This window comes from Macrobrachium rosenbergii, chromosome 45 (genome assembly GCF_040412425.1).
Source record: "Macrobrachium rosenbergii isolate ZJJX-2024 chromosome 45, ASM4041242v1, whole genome shotgun sequence".
Classification (NCBI taxonomy): domain Eukaryota; kingdom Metazoa; phylum Arthropoda; class Malacostraca; order Decapoda; family Palaemonidae; genus Macrobrachium; species Macrobrachium rosenbergii.
Window position 1 is genome coordinate 25,682,707 of NC_089785.1, and position 17,500 is coordinate 25,700,206.

Consider the following 17,500-nt stretch of genomic DNA (forward strand, 5'->3'; position numbering starts at 1 on the left):
AAATAATTGTAGAGGAAGTGTTGCCTTGGCGTTCAAAGGCGAGCTTACACTAGTGTAAAATATTTCCTAAACACGTTGGTGGCTTATCGCATACATAAGAGGCCGACGGAACTGTCAACCTGACACCTTGACTTCACCTAGGCAAGAGAAAGGTCAAATGAAGTGAAAATTGGAACAGGCAGATATTAAAAAGATTTCCATACCATACTCTTCCCTAATTTAGCAAGAGAATCAACAAGTTAAAAAAATGCGCCGAAGTTTCTTCGGCGAAATCGAGTTTTCCGTACAGCGTATAATAAAAATCAGATGAAAGGAAAATTGGAGCGTAGTGGTTACGTGCCTTCACTAGGTATAAGCTGCGGCTACGTCAACGCTGAGTGAATTAATCCAGAAATTACCCCATCTGCTGGAACACCTTGCGAGCTGACGTCAGCATTTCTGTGAGCAGCCATTATTCTTCGACCTACAAGAACACACAGACACTAGACGATCTGATACCTACAACACCAGCAGCAACACCGGTTGACCTTATCAGCTGGGACTCCACTCGAGTGTACGGAGCGTGAAGCCCTCGATGAAGTGATAACATTGATCCCACTGGAGTTCGATGGCTGAGGCTAACAGCCCCGTTAAGACTCGTGGAACAATGCCGACAGCCACCTGCTAATGGCTCCGTCCGCTCTTAGCTGAACTATTGCTCGCAGGAACAGGCCTGTTATTGTCGAAGGGGCGGGCCGGGTCAAATGCCAGTGATAAACCAGGTGATAAGCCAAGTGATAAACCTGAGGGTGAATTATGGGGTGGGTGTGTTCGTGCTTGGGGGGACATTGCAAGAATAGGAGGTCGTTGAATTGTCAGAGAGAGATTTCAAGGCATGAAATGTGTTGTGCATATTTGCTTTTTGCATGATGCAATGAATTGGGAAGTTGAACGAGAGATGTTGAATTCTGAATTATTTTAAGGCCTTTTTTCCCTGATACTGAAACATGAAATCCCAAATTACTTAAAATATATCAGAATGCACTTAGAATTCCCTGAGAGAACTTTCAAGTCATGAATTCTGAATTACTTTGAAACCTTTTTTCCTTAATACTGAAATATCCCCATCGGTGCACCTCATGTGGTGCACTGTAGGCATGGCTAAAAGTTCTTTGCAGCGCCCCTTCCTTAGACCCCTAGCTGCAACCCCTTTCATTCCTTTTACTGTACCTCCATTCCTATTATCTTTCTTCCACCTTGCTATCCACATTTTCCTGACAATTGATATATTGCACCTTTCAAACCTACCTACTCTCAATTTCCTCTCCAGCGCTGAATGACCTGATAGTGCTTAGCCTTTGGCCTAAATTTTATATTCCATTCCATTGATACTGAAACATGGCATCCCTTAATAATTAAATATACTTAAAATCACTTAAAATTCCCTAAGATTTCTCACCGGGATGAGGCAGTGGCGTCCCAGGCTGAAGAGTCCGCAGACGGAGAAAGTGAATCCTGTCTCCATGTGCCTGATTATTCGTTGTAGCTTTTCGCATAAAAAAAAAAAGAAGAAGAAGAAGATATTGAATGAGTTTTAATAACTCACATATAAACCATAAATGAACCTTGTAAACCACAGTCACTATTCAGCCACTCAGAATTAGGTGAACAATCTCTCTTTCTTATTCAGTAAGCAGGTAATCTACTTTTTCATATCTGGTAATTCTCCCTCTTTCAGACTAATTCTTAATGGGTACTCCTCTCATCCCGACTTCCATTCGGAGCGGCTTAACTCTCCCAGTCTCCTGACACGGCCACACCACCCCGGGGCTTTTTTGGACCTCCTTTGCATCTTTGATTACTGTTTACATGACGTTTTTATTCTGAAAAATTGAAGCGTGTTCACCCATAAAAATGACTTTGATTTCAGACATTCCTTTATATCTTTACATTTCAGCCTCTCTCTCTCTCTCTCTCTCTCTCTCTCTCTCTCTCTCATATATATATATATATGTATGTGTGTGTGAGTGTCTGTGCACACGTACACTTATATTTAAACATATCACTTCAATTAAGCAGTATTGTAACCTGAAGAAGTCTGTTTTTAACAATCACAAAAATGCTATGTACTGATTAGTTTCTTTATATATATATATATATATATATATATATATATATATATATATATATATATATATATATATATATATATTTATATACAATGATTTTCTTACCTCATTATAACGTTTGTGGTCTCTCGAAGTCATCGTAATTCTTCTTAATTTCCTGACCCAGAAGTCCCTCTGTGCGGAAAGAGAGAAAAGTCGAAGACAAAATTAGAGTTAAAAAAAATACAGGAATTGTGTATCCAAGAACAGATCTCCCTAATGTCAATGGAAGATGCTAATTCACCCACAGCTCATAGAAAACATATCATATTATTCAGATTACCCACTGATAAGCAAGCTTATGTCCTCTCTGTGAAGTGTTTTCAATTTTTGAAATCTAAACTGAATATCAGTCTGGAGTTTTCTAAGGAGACACATTCGTTGGCCATGTGTACTGCCCAAAAATGGAAGACTGCAGTATGTGCCAAATTCTCAAAATTGAGGTATGCCAGCTATTGGGCTCGCGAAACTCTAATGCAAAAGTTACTGCAGTTTCAGAATGATTCTTCAATGTTTTATTTAGGGGGTCCCATTTCAAAGTATCTTCAAAATCAGCAGTAAAGCAAGGGAGCATCTACCATTTTTCTCAGTTTTGTATTTTTGCAGATTCTGCTGTCTCCCATTTCAGGGCAGTATAGTCATGTAAGACTGTCACTGAATGTTTTTCCTTTTCTTAAGACACTTAAATCTGTGCTCTGACTATTGCAACAATGAATTAACGTACCTTCTGTAGAAGTGGGTCCGAAGAACAGACGAGGAACGCAACGCCAACAACCACCTTCATCGTAAAGAATATGTCCAACCCTATTTTCATCGTCAGTATGTAATTATAGAAGATAGTAAGAACAGCAATCAGCATGTCACCAGTTTCAATCAAGATTAATACTCCCTGGTAACTCGTGAAAGACTCCAGGACCTCGTCAATGTGGGCCAAGAAACTTAGGACACTGTCGAGTCGAATCTGCGGATCAACGTCCTCAGCATTTTGAAGCTGCCTAGGTCTTTCACTTGAAGGCAGTGAACAACTTTTGCCATCTATCTGTGAGTTATTCTTATAACTCAAGTGGTAAGGTTCCGGCTGTGAAATCTGTTTGTTATGTCCATCTCGCTTGGAAAGAAAGCGACAGCAGTTTTTACCCGTCCACGAGGTGCTCCCACGTCCTAAATAGTAAGCTTCTGGTCGTGAGGCCTGTGTATTCTCCAGAGCTTGTGGCTTCCATTTCAAAGAATTCACTAACAAAAGCATTTTTCCATGCAGTTCATTAGCCAGCAGATGAGAGACCGCAAACGTCAAGCCAAAACTTCCTGACGAGGCGACAGTAACAGACATTGTAAAGGTTAACAGTGATAACGTGCCAAGAATCATTAGCTTCGACCATTCGAAGCCTGTGACAAGAAGGCTGGTAAAGTGCATAACTGGCACGAGAATATTAAGCAACGAAGTCAGATAGATTACACCCGAGCCATCGTAGAAAACGCTCTGTCCTGGGGCTCTGTTACGGAATTCCATCGACTCTACAGCGGTGACGAGATGCTTTCTACTGCAGATGGCGTATATTTGAAAAACAGTATGCAACAAAGAATGGGCAAAGTACCTCAGAATCTTCATCACTGAAGAGGTATTTTCAAAGGAGTATTTCTCTGAGAGTAGAGAAATTATGCGGACGATATTAACAAAGAGAAACATGAGTAATGTCCAGACGGAACTGAGCAGGTCTGGGAGAAGTTTGACGGTAAACGTATCTTTCTCCCTGCCGTCACCTTTGTCTATCTTGATTTTGTAGGGTAAAGCTCCGAGGATTCGAAGTAGATGCAGGAGTGTAACGGTAGGACACCGCAGATAGTTCACCATTTTAACCTTGGTCTCAGCGAATGTCTTCCTTGACTTGCTTCCTAGAGTGCGAAAAGTGGAGTCTATACTCCTCTTCTTCTTACTGACTCAGAAAAACAGAAACTGAAGTAATGTTCCCTCACTCACATAAGAGTACAACTTGCTCCGAATACATCATTCTCTGTCATCTATCATGGCCCAGGAACGAAAAGTGTAATCAATACGAATTCATCAACGTAATGTGCGTGGCAGAAGATGAAGCTGGTAGCACATAACTCAGAAGGGGAGAGAATTTGGTGAAAAGCATGATCACAGTCATTTGAGAAATTACCCTTGTCACAATGAAAACCAATAAAAGGGGATATTTACCATTACAATGGCGTGTCATTAACACTAACCTATTCTTCGCGGAGTAATGAAACTGCATCTGAAGATTTTAATAATGTTTCTTGTCGCTTGCAACTCGCTTCTATAATTTTACTTCTGTCACATTCTAATTGATGAGAACTTGGTACATTCGACATGGCTCTTATAGTTTTACCTCTTCGGGATTGGATTCTATTTATTAGGGGTGATAAAAGTTTCCATGGTAAAAGTAAAGGTGACCGGAGCAGGCATTACCAACCCCTGAGTAGACTGAATAAGAAATGCTAGGATCACTTTACATCTGAGTTGACTGGTGGGCGGTAGGCTAGGAAAAATCGATAGCCCTAAGAAATATGATTCAAGTACCGCAGCGCTCCAACGTGGCATCCACTTCGGCTGACTGTACCTTCCAAAGATGTCCTTAGGACACTGGTACATAATGATATATATATATATATATATATATATATATATATATATATATATATATATATATATATATATATACACACACACACACACACACACACACACAAGCTTCCCTCATTCTTATTTCTGTGACACACGTTCAGGACTCGAATCTCCCTTCCCTTTTGAATTCCTGAATCTCAAAACGCATTCATGTTTCTCACCCATGCCGCGGTGAAAGCCAGACCTTTTGCAATCTCGGTCAAACGAAATCAATCGCATTTCGTTCCAGCAGACCGAGAGGATGGAACTAGCAAATAATACACTCGATCAACAGCAGATCGAGAGGGGATTTTCCCAAGCTTAGATCCTGACTGACTGACTTACTCGCTCCCTCATACACTCACTCTCCGAGATTGGACCCCTCAAATCCTTAATCCATTTCGATCAGAGTTCTTTGTTTGACCAGAGAGAAAGGATAAGAGAAGCACTTGTGATCATTTCCTCCATTTCTTGATATTCTTTTCTTTGTTGCTATTATTATTATTATTATTATTATTATTATTATTATTATTATTATTATTATTATTATTATTATTATTATTATTATTAATTACTCGTTTGCTGTCAGTAGCACCTTGACAGTCAAATATGATAGATAATATATGAGAAGGTCAGGATAAAAGTCCCCACCCAAAAGACGATACGTACCAAAACGTCAAATAATTAGGTTAATTGGGGTTGTCATAACCTTAGGAAAAAGGCACTGGCCTTTTTCCTATCCTTTTGCACAATAAGGTTGTCTAAGGGTAACGGCCAGTGGAAGGCTTAAGTAATGTCCTTTTCCACCCAGATAAATGGCACCATTGCCCGTCCGTAAATAATTATTTTTCTTGGAAAAAACTCACATAGAAATATACAAACCAACAATATATTGATGAATATTGCGTTCAAGTTACAATGCAAATGGATTTGAACCATTTCAAATTTACTTGATACAGTTTCATTCAACCTGTGAAGGTTACGTTAGCAGCGAGGGTACATTTCCTGAGTGTTCCAGAGACCCTTTTGTTCTGTCCATTGCAACAAACTCAGTCTTTTGAAAAGCTGATGACAGCGTTATTTACTGAATTCTATCTCGTTTGAGGTATGTGCTACAAGCTTAATCTATTGCCAGCACGCAAAGATGTGTTCCTATTGATTACCTGTATGTGCTTCGGACAACAATTCCTTCTTGTAAATGAGGTATTCGGTGCAGGTCGCTCTTGGGCGAGGAAAGAACACCAGTTTTATCTCCTGAGAGAGTGGAGGCACAACTGATAACAGAACACAAGAAAGGAAAGCTACAATGTTCAAATACCTACGTCATCCGACGCTCCTGGTCTTATACCTCCTCAGAATCCTGGGTGCTTTGCCATACAGAATCAGCATCAGCAGAAGAGATGACGAGGTGGAGGGCACATTCGCCATCAAGCTTCTCTCGAACCAGCTGAGCTTAATCTGGACATCATTCGTGTTCGTCTTCGTGCTTCTGATTCGTGTCATCACGCTGGTTTCGGACGAGTACACCTCCGGAGACACCGGTGCAGTCATGAAATCCTTGAGGCACTTCGTGAATACCTTGGGGCTTATATTATTCTACATACACGCGGTTTTCGGTGGGAAACACCTCGTTCAGGCCGTGGAAATGATGGAATTCACCGACGAGACTTTGGACAGGAGAGTTTTATCGGACGGTTCGGCAGCCGTTTACCTGATTCATGTGTCAGATTTGATCCTGCTAGTTTTCTCCCTGCTTGATTTTTGCTTTGCTTGGAACAGCAAGTGGGGAGGAATATTTCTTGACGGGGCAGAGCTTGCAACTTTCGGTATCCTGATCTTGCTCACTTCAACGGCAACTTTTGGCCTGACAGTCTTTGTTTCGCGAGCTCTGGGTCACCGACTAGACAGGGAGAGCCAGTGGTTAATAAATGCTTGGGACCGGAAACCGCCATCAGCAAAGAGCATGCAAGGCTTACAGCCTAAACCTTACCACTCAGGTTGTGGGAACAACTCGTGGATAAAGAACAGTTGCTCTGCATCCCCTTTATCTAGGCAGAATACACAAGTTCCACGCCCAGAACCTTACCACCTAGGTTACAAGAGCACCTCGTGGACAGGCGGAAAAAGTTTATGTTCCCTATCACCAGCCTACCATCAGGATAGTCTAGATTCCAAGGCTCGTAACCTAGAACTTCTCGTCCAGAATCACCTGAAATTCTTGTCCGATACTGACGAAGTCATCGAGGCACTGATGAGGTACCAGGGGTTTCTGATCGTGGTTAAAATGGTAACTATGTTGATCACTGTTTTGACACTCTTTTACAATTACATCGTGGCAATGGAAATGAGACAGGACGCTCTGATCTTCTTTAAGGATACAGTCTCTATTGGCATTCTGGTTTGCTCTCCAGACCCTCTACTAAGAAAGGTTCGTTGATTGAGCTGTTTCGTTGCACTCGAATACGCGCAAACGCTTGCATAGAGAAAATTGAAGGTTCTGTCAGATTCCATATATTTACATTATGCATTCATGTTCATCTTATAGGGCATATGAACCTTTGGGGACAATTGCCATGAATTTTACAACAAATGAGTTACTACCCATTGCATAGGCTATTCTGAATTAGCCATATCTTATGATATTCTTTCAGTAACCTTAGATAAGTCATGTAAATTTTAGGTAATGGGACTTTATGATATTTCTGTCAGGGTATTTAAACCTAAGAAGGATTAGTATTTTTCTGGTGGGATAATCTGTGTATTTCTTACTGTAATTATCTTTGATGAACTTCCTCTGTTCCAATGCAGCGGAACTACTGGACCAGAAAATTGCGAAGGATGGCGCTGACCACCAAAGATGATGCGCAGTATAACCAGGTATTAGAAACATATTTTTCTCACTTATAAATATACCTTTTCTGGTAATATCAAAGTAACAATGTTTAAATTCAAAATACCACCAAGAAAGTATAAGAACAAAATACAATCCTAACTTGTATAGACAAAAGCTAGGATTTAATGCATGAAGTTATTAGCGAAACTACATTCATTCCTTAGGTGTAAGAACAATTGAAGCCATCACAAGAAAACCGACACGTACTAAAAATACTAAGGTGGTAAGGCTATGTTGGGAGAATGGGAGAGAACAGGCCTAAAATCTGAAAGTGAGCCAGAATGAGGGAGACTCATACAACAACCAAGTCTGAAGGAGTGGGAGAAGTGTTAAATGACAATCATCTTAATCACTAATAACTACAAAAGTTTATTTATTCTTGTCTTCTTGCATGCAAACAGCTGCAGCTACTAATTACACATCTGGAAGCAGGGATGAACTTCTCTGTCTGCGGGCTCTTCCAGCTTGGTCGCCACTGCCTCATTCCAGTGAGAAACTTTTGATTTTTTTGCAATGCTAAGTAATCATTTAGTGTGGAAGAATGTTAGTTTGCAACAATGATCAGTCGTCTAGTATGAAAGAATTATATTTTATAGCAATAAATAATATTACTTTGCAATTACCACTTGCCTTTCAGTATAAAAGAATGTTATTTTGCAACAATGATTTATTCTTCCAGTATGAAAGAATGTCACTTTGCAGCCATGACTGATCTTCTAGAATGAAAGAATATTATTTGCCGACAATAATTTTTTTTTTTTTTTTGCATAGAAGAATATTTTGCAACAATAATTATCATTTTGCAACAGTCCTTAACATTGTAGAGTGAAAGAATATTAATTTTCAACAATAATTAGTCTCTTAATATGAAAGAATACTATTTTCCAACAACAGTTCATCTTCTTTACATAGAAGAATATTTTGCAACAGTCCTTAACCTTGTAGAGTGAAAGAACATTAATTTGCAACAATAATCAATCTTTTATAAGAAAGAATTTTGCCATCAAATATCCATCCATCCAACAATTCAACAACCTTGTTGACAAATGAACTCCAAGCCTACCAGTCGCATCTGACCTGGCTCTCGACACTTGTATCTCAACCGGTTGTGCCTGAAGCCATCTGGAGTGTAACTGCATCGTTACGAGAGGTATAATGGGCTGTTAATCCCTGCCATTATTCATTACCTCCTCCAGTGTCTACAGTTGGACACGCGTTAATGGCTTATATGCCCTTTGCTCTCGTAGGGAATTAAAGCCAATTAGGTCCTGATTATTGCTGACGTCAGTTTACCAGATGCTCTAATAACAGGTCAAGCAAAATGTGTTTGTTTTAAAACGTACTTGGATGCTCTGGAAAGTAGTATCAGTGTTTGTTTTCATGATGTATTGATTTTCCAGGCGCTGGAGTATATGTAAATTGGCCTGGAAAGTTGAATGAACATACTCATTTTTAAAATGTACTGATTGTCTAATGGAGCATATGTGGATTTTTTTAACCAACTTTCAGTGTATGACTTTTGTATTGCAACTCTTCCAAAAATTCCTGTTATTCTGGCAATAATGTTAATTCTTGCTATTCTGACAATAATGTTCTTTATGTTCTTTCTGTGTTTTTCTATTTCTGCAATTCCTTATTAGTTTACTAATTATCCTAATTATCCTTTGCCATCCCTTAATAAGTGACTGTGTTGTGTAGCAGCTCTCTCCAAAATTCTTGTTATTCTGACAATAGCCTTCTATATTTTCTTTCTACGTTTTTATATTTCTTTAATTCTTTACTATTTTACTAATTATTCTAATTACCCATTCATTCACAGATTTCTCAGTTCCAACATTTCAGTCATAAACTTGTTTTCTTAGTCACTGGGTCCAACCAATTTGTCATGAAGAAAGAAAACACTTTTTGGTGGCAAAAATTAACAATTTGATAACTAATATTTAATATTCTTATAATTTGATAATTCAATAACTTAATAATTTAATGATAATTCCCATTTCCTTTTCTTTCCAGATTTTCTCTACAATTCTGACGTATCTGATTATTGCAATCCAGTTTCGAATTTCGGCATAAGCTTGGCATCATCCTTAAGGTATTCGGATTATCTTTAAATTTCTGTTACAGCAAATGCCTCTCTGTATACAATTAGTGGTATATATATATATATATATATATATATATATATATATATATATATATATATATATATATATATATATATATATATATATATATATATATAAGCCTTCCATACATCTCTGGAATCCTTCCAGCCCAAAAATACCTCTCCTTTGTGAAAAATACCATTCACGTCTGTCTGAAAAGCTAATCACTTGTAGGCAATAACGAGACCCACCTTTGGTAAAATCTTATTCGAAATCCACACGCCACTTTTCACGTAACTTTGCGAACAGACAAACAAACCAAAAATATCAGGGTTAGGGGAGAAATGGGGAGAAACTCAGAGAAGCAGCCCCTCCCCTTGACGGCTGTTGGCACACTGATTCACAAGAGGTGGTACCAGATCCTTTAAAAGGTGTCAGTTCGAATTGCCCTATATTCTAAGTGGCCTATTTCACTGAGGGAAATTATGGATGTCTAAGAAATTAAGGTAAATATGGGATTATCATTCTATTCACCAATTTTCATTCTGTTGCAGGTCTGTCTAGCGAGACCCAATAACTTTAAAATGGGATAAAGAACTTTGGAACTACTGAGAGAGGCCATCTACAATTCAGCACGACAGTCCACACTAGGATCTAAATTATTATTATTATTATTATTATTATTATTATTATTATTATTATTATTATTATTATTATTATTATTATTCAGGACGTGAACCCTACTCATATGGAACAAACCCACCAAAGGGGCCACTGACCTGAAATGCAAGCTTCCAAAAAATATTATAGTGTTCATTTGAAAGAACTGACAGAAGTTGATAACAGGAAATACGAAAAGAAGAGATCCGTTATGAGAAAAGAAAAAATAAAATAACAAATAAAAATAGATAAAAATGTAAGTAAAAATATACATGGCTCAAAGCTGCAGGCTCAAAGATTAAATAACGAGGTAAAGAAGAAACTCACAAATTTCTAGACGAGAACATTTTTGAATCATTCAAATAAAGGCAATTCTAACCTGGTGCCAAGTCGATTATTTTGTGCAAGGTTGGAAGTACAGGAGTTACTTCCATTAATTGCTTGCTCTCTAACTGAAAGGCATTTGGTCCTAAGTGGATTCTTTTATGCCAGCCTTAACTGAGGTTCCATAGGGCGGGAATGTAGGACCCTTTTCTTATGGAGTTAAATCTAATTTGGCTTTTGGAGTAAACCAGAAAAAACAAGTGCAAGGCTAAAGGAAAGTTTTGGTGTTCTTAATTTGCTTTATAAAGCCAAAAATAGTTCTCTGTGCTCTTATTAAATCTTTGATTAAAAACTTAGAAATATTCTCTTGTATAAGTTAGTCGTTGATATCAACTTTGAATACTTAATAAACAAATCAGATCTTTCTATATATTATTACATATATACATGCAATTGACAATAGATGTAAAAGTGTAATGTGTGTGTGTGTATATATATATATATATATATATATATATATATATATATATATATATATATATATATATACTTGTATATATATATATATATATATATATATATATATATATATATATATATATATATATATATCAAGGTAAATATAGCCTACAGCTCATGAGATATCAAAATAACTTCACAATGAGCTCTCTCTCTCTCTCTCTCTCTCTCTCTCTCTCTCTCTCTCTCTCTCTCTCTCGTCAGTGATTGCCTAATCACTCACTCTTTCTGCAACATCAGCTAGTAATCAGACAACCTCTCTCTCTCTCTCTCTCTCTCTCTCTCTCTCTCTCTCTCTCTCTCTCTCTCTCTCTCTCTCTCTCTCTCTCTCATTCTTTTTCCCACAAGAGCTGACAGAAAAAAACTCTGTGACCTCATATAAATCATCTGATGATGTTTCTCAAACCCTGACGTCAGCAAATCTTGACCACCCCCCCCCCACCAAAACTGTTATTAGGGCCATTAAGGACCTATTTTAACCCTTATAGGTTTCTACGATGTAGAGTCGCCACACAAAATTACTTATAAGTTTTCTATTCTCAAGTGGCGTCTTTATAGCCTTCCCTTCATCTTGCTTTATTCGAGGCTGGGCTAGATGAGGTCACGAAGTCAACCATTCCATCTTTGTGAAAAAAAAAATAACAATAATTGATAATTTATGTCTATGGCATAAACACCTCTGAAAATTATTGGGTCTCAGGTTTCATGAAATAGGCCTTATGCCAGCTTGGACTCTGGCCTTAAGGAGGTTAGTAAGGGTAGTGAGGTGTTATAAGGGAAGAAGGGGTCTGGTGCGGACCTCTGGAATCCTCCTTGCCAACTTAGTAATGTTCAAAGACCTTGGTAAATCTGTGATATATATATATATATATATATATATATATATATATATATATATATATATATATATATATATATATATATATATATATATATATATATGTATATATACTGTATATACATCTTAATTCAAAAACTCGCATAAATGAATCAATTCCCAGGAATTCAGATGAATTCAATGAAGAAATTCACTTAAAGTTCACATCAACTCACATCAGCTCAACATTCCCCAATCCTCTCAAACGCCCCCGCCCTCCCCGACCCCGGTGCAAATATCCCTCAGATAAAACGCACTGGTTAAAAAGGGTTCCCGTCGATTGCAGCGCAAATATGACTTCCGCATAGAACGCAGGACTGACTGACTTTTCGCTTTTCAACGTGTATTTTTAATTCACTCTGACTCATCCATTAATTATAATATCTTTATCTGCATTCACCCTCCTGAAAAATGGCTGGATTCTCTGCCGTCCACCGTCCAGAATATTTGAAGCCATTTTTCATAATCCAGAATTTCATTTTTAATTCATAACAGTTGTGACGTCAATTTCATGCAGTTTACTTCTTTTTTTAATTTTGCAGATATTTTGTTATACAGAGGTTTTATGTTTCAGTTTCAAATAATAATAGAATTTTGCAGATATTTTGTTATACAGAGGTTTTAATGTATCAGTTTCAAATAATAATATTGTTCCTGGAATTAGGATTAATTAGATGATCATATATGAAAGAGTAGAAAATTATTATGTAAATATTTATGTTTCATAAATACTATTGTTGTTTTCCCCTCGAGGGTAATGATAATTACATTTTCATAATGATTAAATTCTCATGAAAAAGTGGAATGTTAGGTTTTGCTTTGAGAGAGAGAGAGAGAGAGAGAGAGAGAGAGAGAGAGAGACCACATGTTTTCTTGACCAATAATAATAATAATAATAATAATATGCTTAATTATTATGAATATTTCAGATAAAAAAATCTACTATATTATATTTTTTCTTTCATCAAAATTAATTATAGATATTGATAACCACTGAACAGTTTTTTTTGTCTTAAAAAATGTTTATTCCAATTAATGAATACATGATTTTATGGCAAAAAATCTGCATCATAAATACGATATTATTTTTTTATTTCAGAACAAAACAATAATGAAAATAAAAGGCCAATATTTTTTTTTTAAATACTTTGTTTGCAAAGAACAAAAAATAGAATTAAGTATATGAAAAGTTAAATATATTTCCTTGTAAACATGTCGAGTCATTTGATATAAATATTTTATATTGGATAAGGAAATTCTATATTGGAAAAAAACTCCCCATTACCTTGGGGTTGAAAAGTCATTTCAAGATTAATTTCAACTTTGAAATTTGACGTTTAAGTTGGGGGCGCGAGTTTGAGAAGTCAGAAAAAAACTTTTCTGGGAGCCCGCTCTCTCTCTCTCTCTCTCTCTCTCTCTCTCTCTCTCTCTCTCTCTCTCTCTCCCTCAATTTCTCTCTCTCCCTCAATTTCTCTCTCTCTTCCTTTACTCTCTCTCTCTCTCTCTCTCTCTCTCTCTCTCTCTCTCTCTCTCTCATCCTCCCCCTGTATGTCGTAATATGATTATGCCATGCATTAGTGGATCAGGCAGCAATGTAAAAATGATTAATTAGTCAGTGGCTTTTTTATCGCGTGTAATTCAGAAGCAAATTAGCTGAAGCGTTTAGGATTTATATATTAAGGGCTATATCGTCCCAGCTCAGCGAAATAGGGGAACAACTCTCTCTCTCTCTCTCTCTCTCTCTCTCTCTCTCTCTCTCTCTCTCTTTATATATATATATATATATATATATATATATATATATATATATATATATATATATATATATATATATATATATATATATATATATTTTTTTTTAAGGAAATTTTTTTCCATCCTGATATTAAATTAATACACCTAAAAATATTCCTCTAACAAAGTATTCTTTCATCCAAAGCAGAGATTCTCATTGCTAAATACCTACAGTTCAGAAATGGATGCAAACACAACACTGAATTAGTTAGTGGCACCTGACCCACCGCATCACGAACCTCACTTACCAATCTTAAATATTGATTCGTCGAAGCACGGTGGAAAATAAAGAACAGTCGAATCCTGCGACTCAAAGTTTCAGTCGTCAGGAGGGTAAGTCCAGTGTTAATGGACTATTTGTGCTGCGTAGAGTAATATCGTTTTACTTTTTTTTTTAATCTGTCTAGTGCCAGACAGCTTGTACAGTGATGATTTTATGGCCTGGTCGAATGGACTGGCCATGTCCTCAGTCAAGAATTAATGGAGGCATTGCAATAGAATTCCAGGTTTCCAGGTAGCTTTAACTCTCTCTCTCTCTCTCTCTCTCTCTCTCTCTCTCTCTCTCTCTCTCATCGACACACTCATTAACAAAGGCTTGTGGAATTATCCTGGGACTCAGACACTGACTTGAAAGGCCGAAGTCTCTCTCTCTCTCTCTCTCTCTCTCTCTCTCTCTCTCTCTCTCTCTCTCTCTCTCTCTCATTAACAAAGGCTTGTAGAATTATTCTAAGACTCAGACACTGACTTGAAAGGCCAAAGTCTCTCTCTCTCTCTCTCTCTCTCTCTCTCTCTCTCTCTCTCTCTCTCTCTCTCTCTCTCGTCCTGACAAGTAAGATACATGTACTTCCAAGCGAAAAACAGAAAGTAGCAACCTCTCTCTCTCTCTCTCTCTCTCTCTCTCTCTCTCTCTCTCTCTCTCTCATTTTTTAGAAACATATATTCAGAATCCTACCTTCCAGTTGAATTGTTAAAGTCTTCACTCAAATATCCTATATCCAGAAGGACCCCTTTCTCCTGCAGAGTAATTAAAATGGACTTCCTTTATAATCCTAGAATGGACAGAGGGCCCAGTCAGATTGCTTTCTGAATTAGCAATGTTAATATTCTTTCAGTTCCTGAGTGCAAGCGAAATTCATCAGCTTGTATCAAGCATTTGGAAAGATCAGTTTTGCATATTCAATCTCAAACTAAGCTTTTCAATTTGGTCGTTCTGGTGTAGGAATTAGTTTTAGTTTTCTGTAAAAGAAAACTGTTGTGCCAGATTTGTCTGTCCGTCAAGCACTTTTTCTGTCCGCCCTCAAATCTTAAAAACTGCTGGGGCTAGAGGGCTGAAAATTGGTACGTTGATCATCCACCCTCCAATCATCAAACATACCAAATTGCAGCCCTCTAGCCTCAGTAGTTTATTTTATTTTATTTAAGGTTAAAGTTAGTCATGATCGTGCGTCTGGCAACGAAATAGTAAAGGCCACCAACGGGCCGTGGTTTTTCATGGGCCGCGGCTCACACAGTATTATATCGAGACCACCGAAAGATAGATCTATTTTCGGTGGCCTTGATTATACGCTGTTGCAGCTGTACGGAAAACTCGATTGCGCCGAAGTTTCTTCGGCGCATATTTTACTAGTTTGTTAATGTTATAGAATAATCACATATTAATTCATGAATTATATTATGTAGGAATTTAAAAATATATATATTGTTATTTTCAATTTCTCAGCTATGACAGGTTCCTTATCATTGTCAGTTCATTTAAGTTTATGAAATGCAAAGCAGAGATTAAAAAAAATATTTTTAAATTTTTTTAAGTTTGTAGTAAATATTAGTTTGAAAACAGAATTTGAGTCATATCGGGATAATTTTTTGAGCATTTCGAGAATATGAATATTCCTTTGTATTAATTCATTGATCAAAAACGTTGTTTAATTTATATATATATATATATATATATATATATATATATATATATATATATATATATATATATATATATATATATTAAAACATAGATCTTTTGAAAACTCGGCCAGGTCTCGCCATCAAATTGTAATCAATTCTTGGTTCGAGAATTTTTTACCAGCTCTCGAATTCCCTCAGCAATAGTCTATAAAACACCTAGACAGGAAAACGATTTTGTATTTCACAATCATTCACAAACGGAACAATGAATTGTATTATTTCACAATCCAGTATCCTGATTGTCAAGCTGAAAAGGAATCATCTGGTTCAGGACCCACCTCACACCCCCAAAAATAAAGAAATAAATAAATAAACAATCATGATAATGGATTGTGTATTTCACAATCCTGTATCCTGATTGTCAAGCTGGAAAGGAATCATCTGATTCAGGACCCACCTCACCCCCTCCCCCAAAAAATAAAAGAAATAAATATAAAAATAAAAAATAAAAAAAAAAACACTTCTCGCGTCTGGAAAACCTAACGAGTTGACAAAGTTAACTTCCATCTTTCATCAGCAAATAGATATTTCCGCCTAATTTTGAGGCCCGGGGAAGTTGGGCCACCCTAACACCCTCCCCCCACACCCCCCCACCCCACCCAACCCCCCCTCCCTTCTTTCCAGGGGGGCTAAAACAGACCTCGAATTAAAACTTCGTATAACGAACTGTGAATCATCTTTGGGTAACGAGGGGAAGCTTTGATCTCAGTCAGTCTAGAGAGGTGTATTATCATTATTATTATTATTATTATTATTATTATTATTATTATTATTATTATTATTATTATTAATTTTACTATTATTGTTATTATTATTATTATTATTATTATTATTATTATTATTATTATTATTATTATGAATGGGGATTTATCTCCAGAATAATAATAATAATAATAATAATAATAATAATAATAATAATAATAATAATAATAATAATAATAATAATAATAATAATAATAAAGTTAAGAAAATTAATATTTTCTTAATCTTAATATTTATAAACCTAAATCCTCCTGACCCACAAACTCAGGGGAACAAAAGGTCAAGAAAGGTCAATCCTCCCCCTTCCCAACCAAACTTATTAAACTTCCTGCCCCAGAAAATTAAAAAAAAAAATCTATATAGGCTTTTAAGGTGTAAAAGTCTTTCTCTCCCCCACCTCCTCCTCCTCCTCCTCCTCCTCCTCCTCCTCCTCCTTCATACTTCCTTTGTGGGTTTTCCAGACTTAAGAGATTAATAACTTTTTTTTTTAAGAAAGGTTATTCACTCCTTAATCACCAATTTCCTTTTTTTTTAAAGTGATTCGTCTAACAGCTTTAATGAGAGAGAGAGAGAGAGCGAGAGAGAGAGAGAGAGAGAGAGAGAGAGAGAGAGAGAGAGAGAGAGAGAGAGAGAGAGAGAGAGAGAGAGAAAGAAAAGTCATCTTGTATAAAAAAAAGTGATGAAATAAAAGAATTAAAATAAGAGATTTCTTCGTCATTTTGTTTGTGACTAATTCTTGTGGCTATTATTCAAAATTCTTCTTCAATTAATCTATTAATCTGAAAATTACAGAATACTGCTGTTTAATTAAAA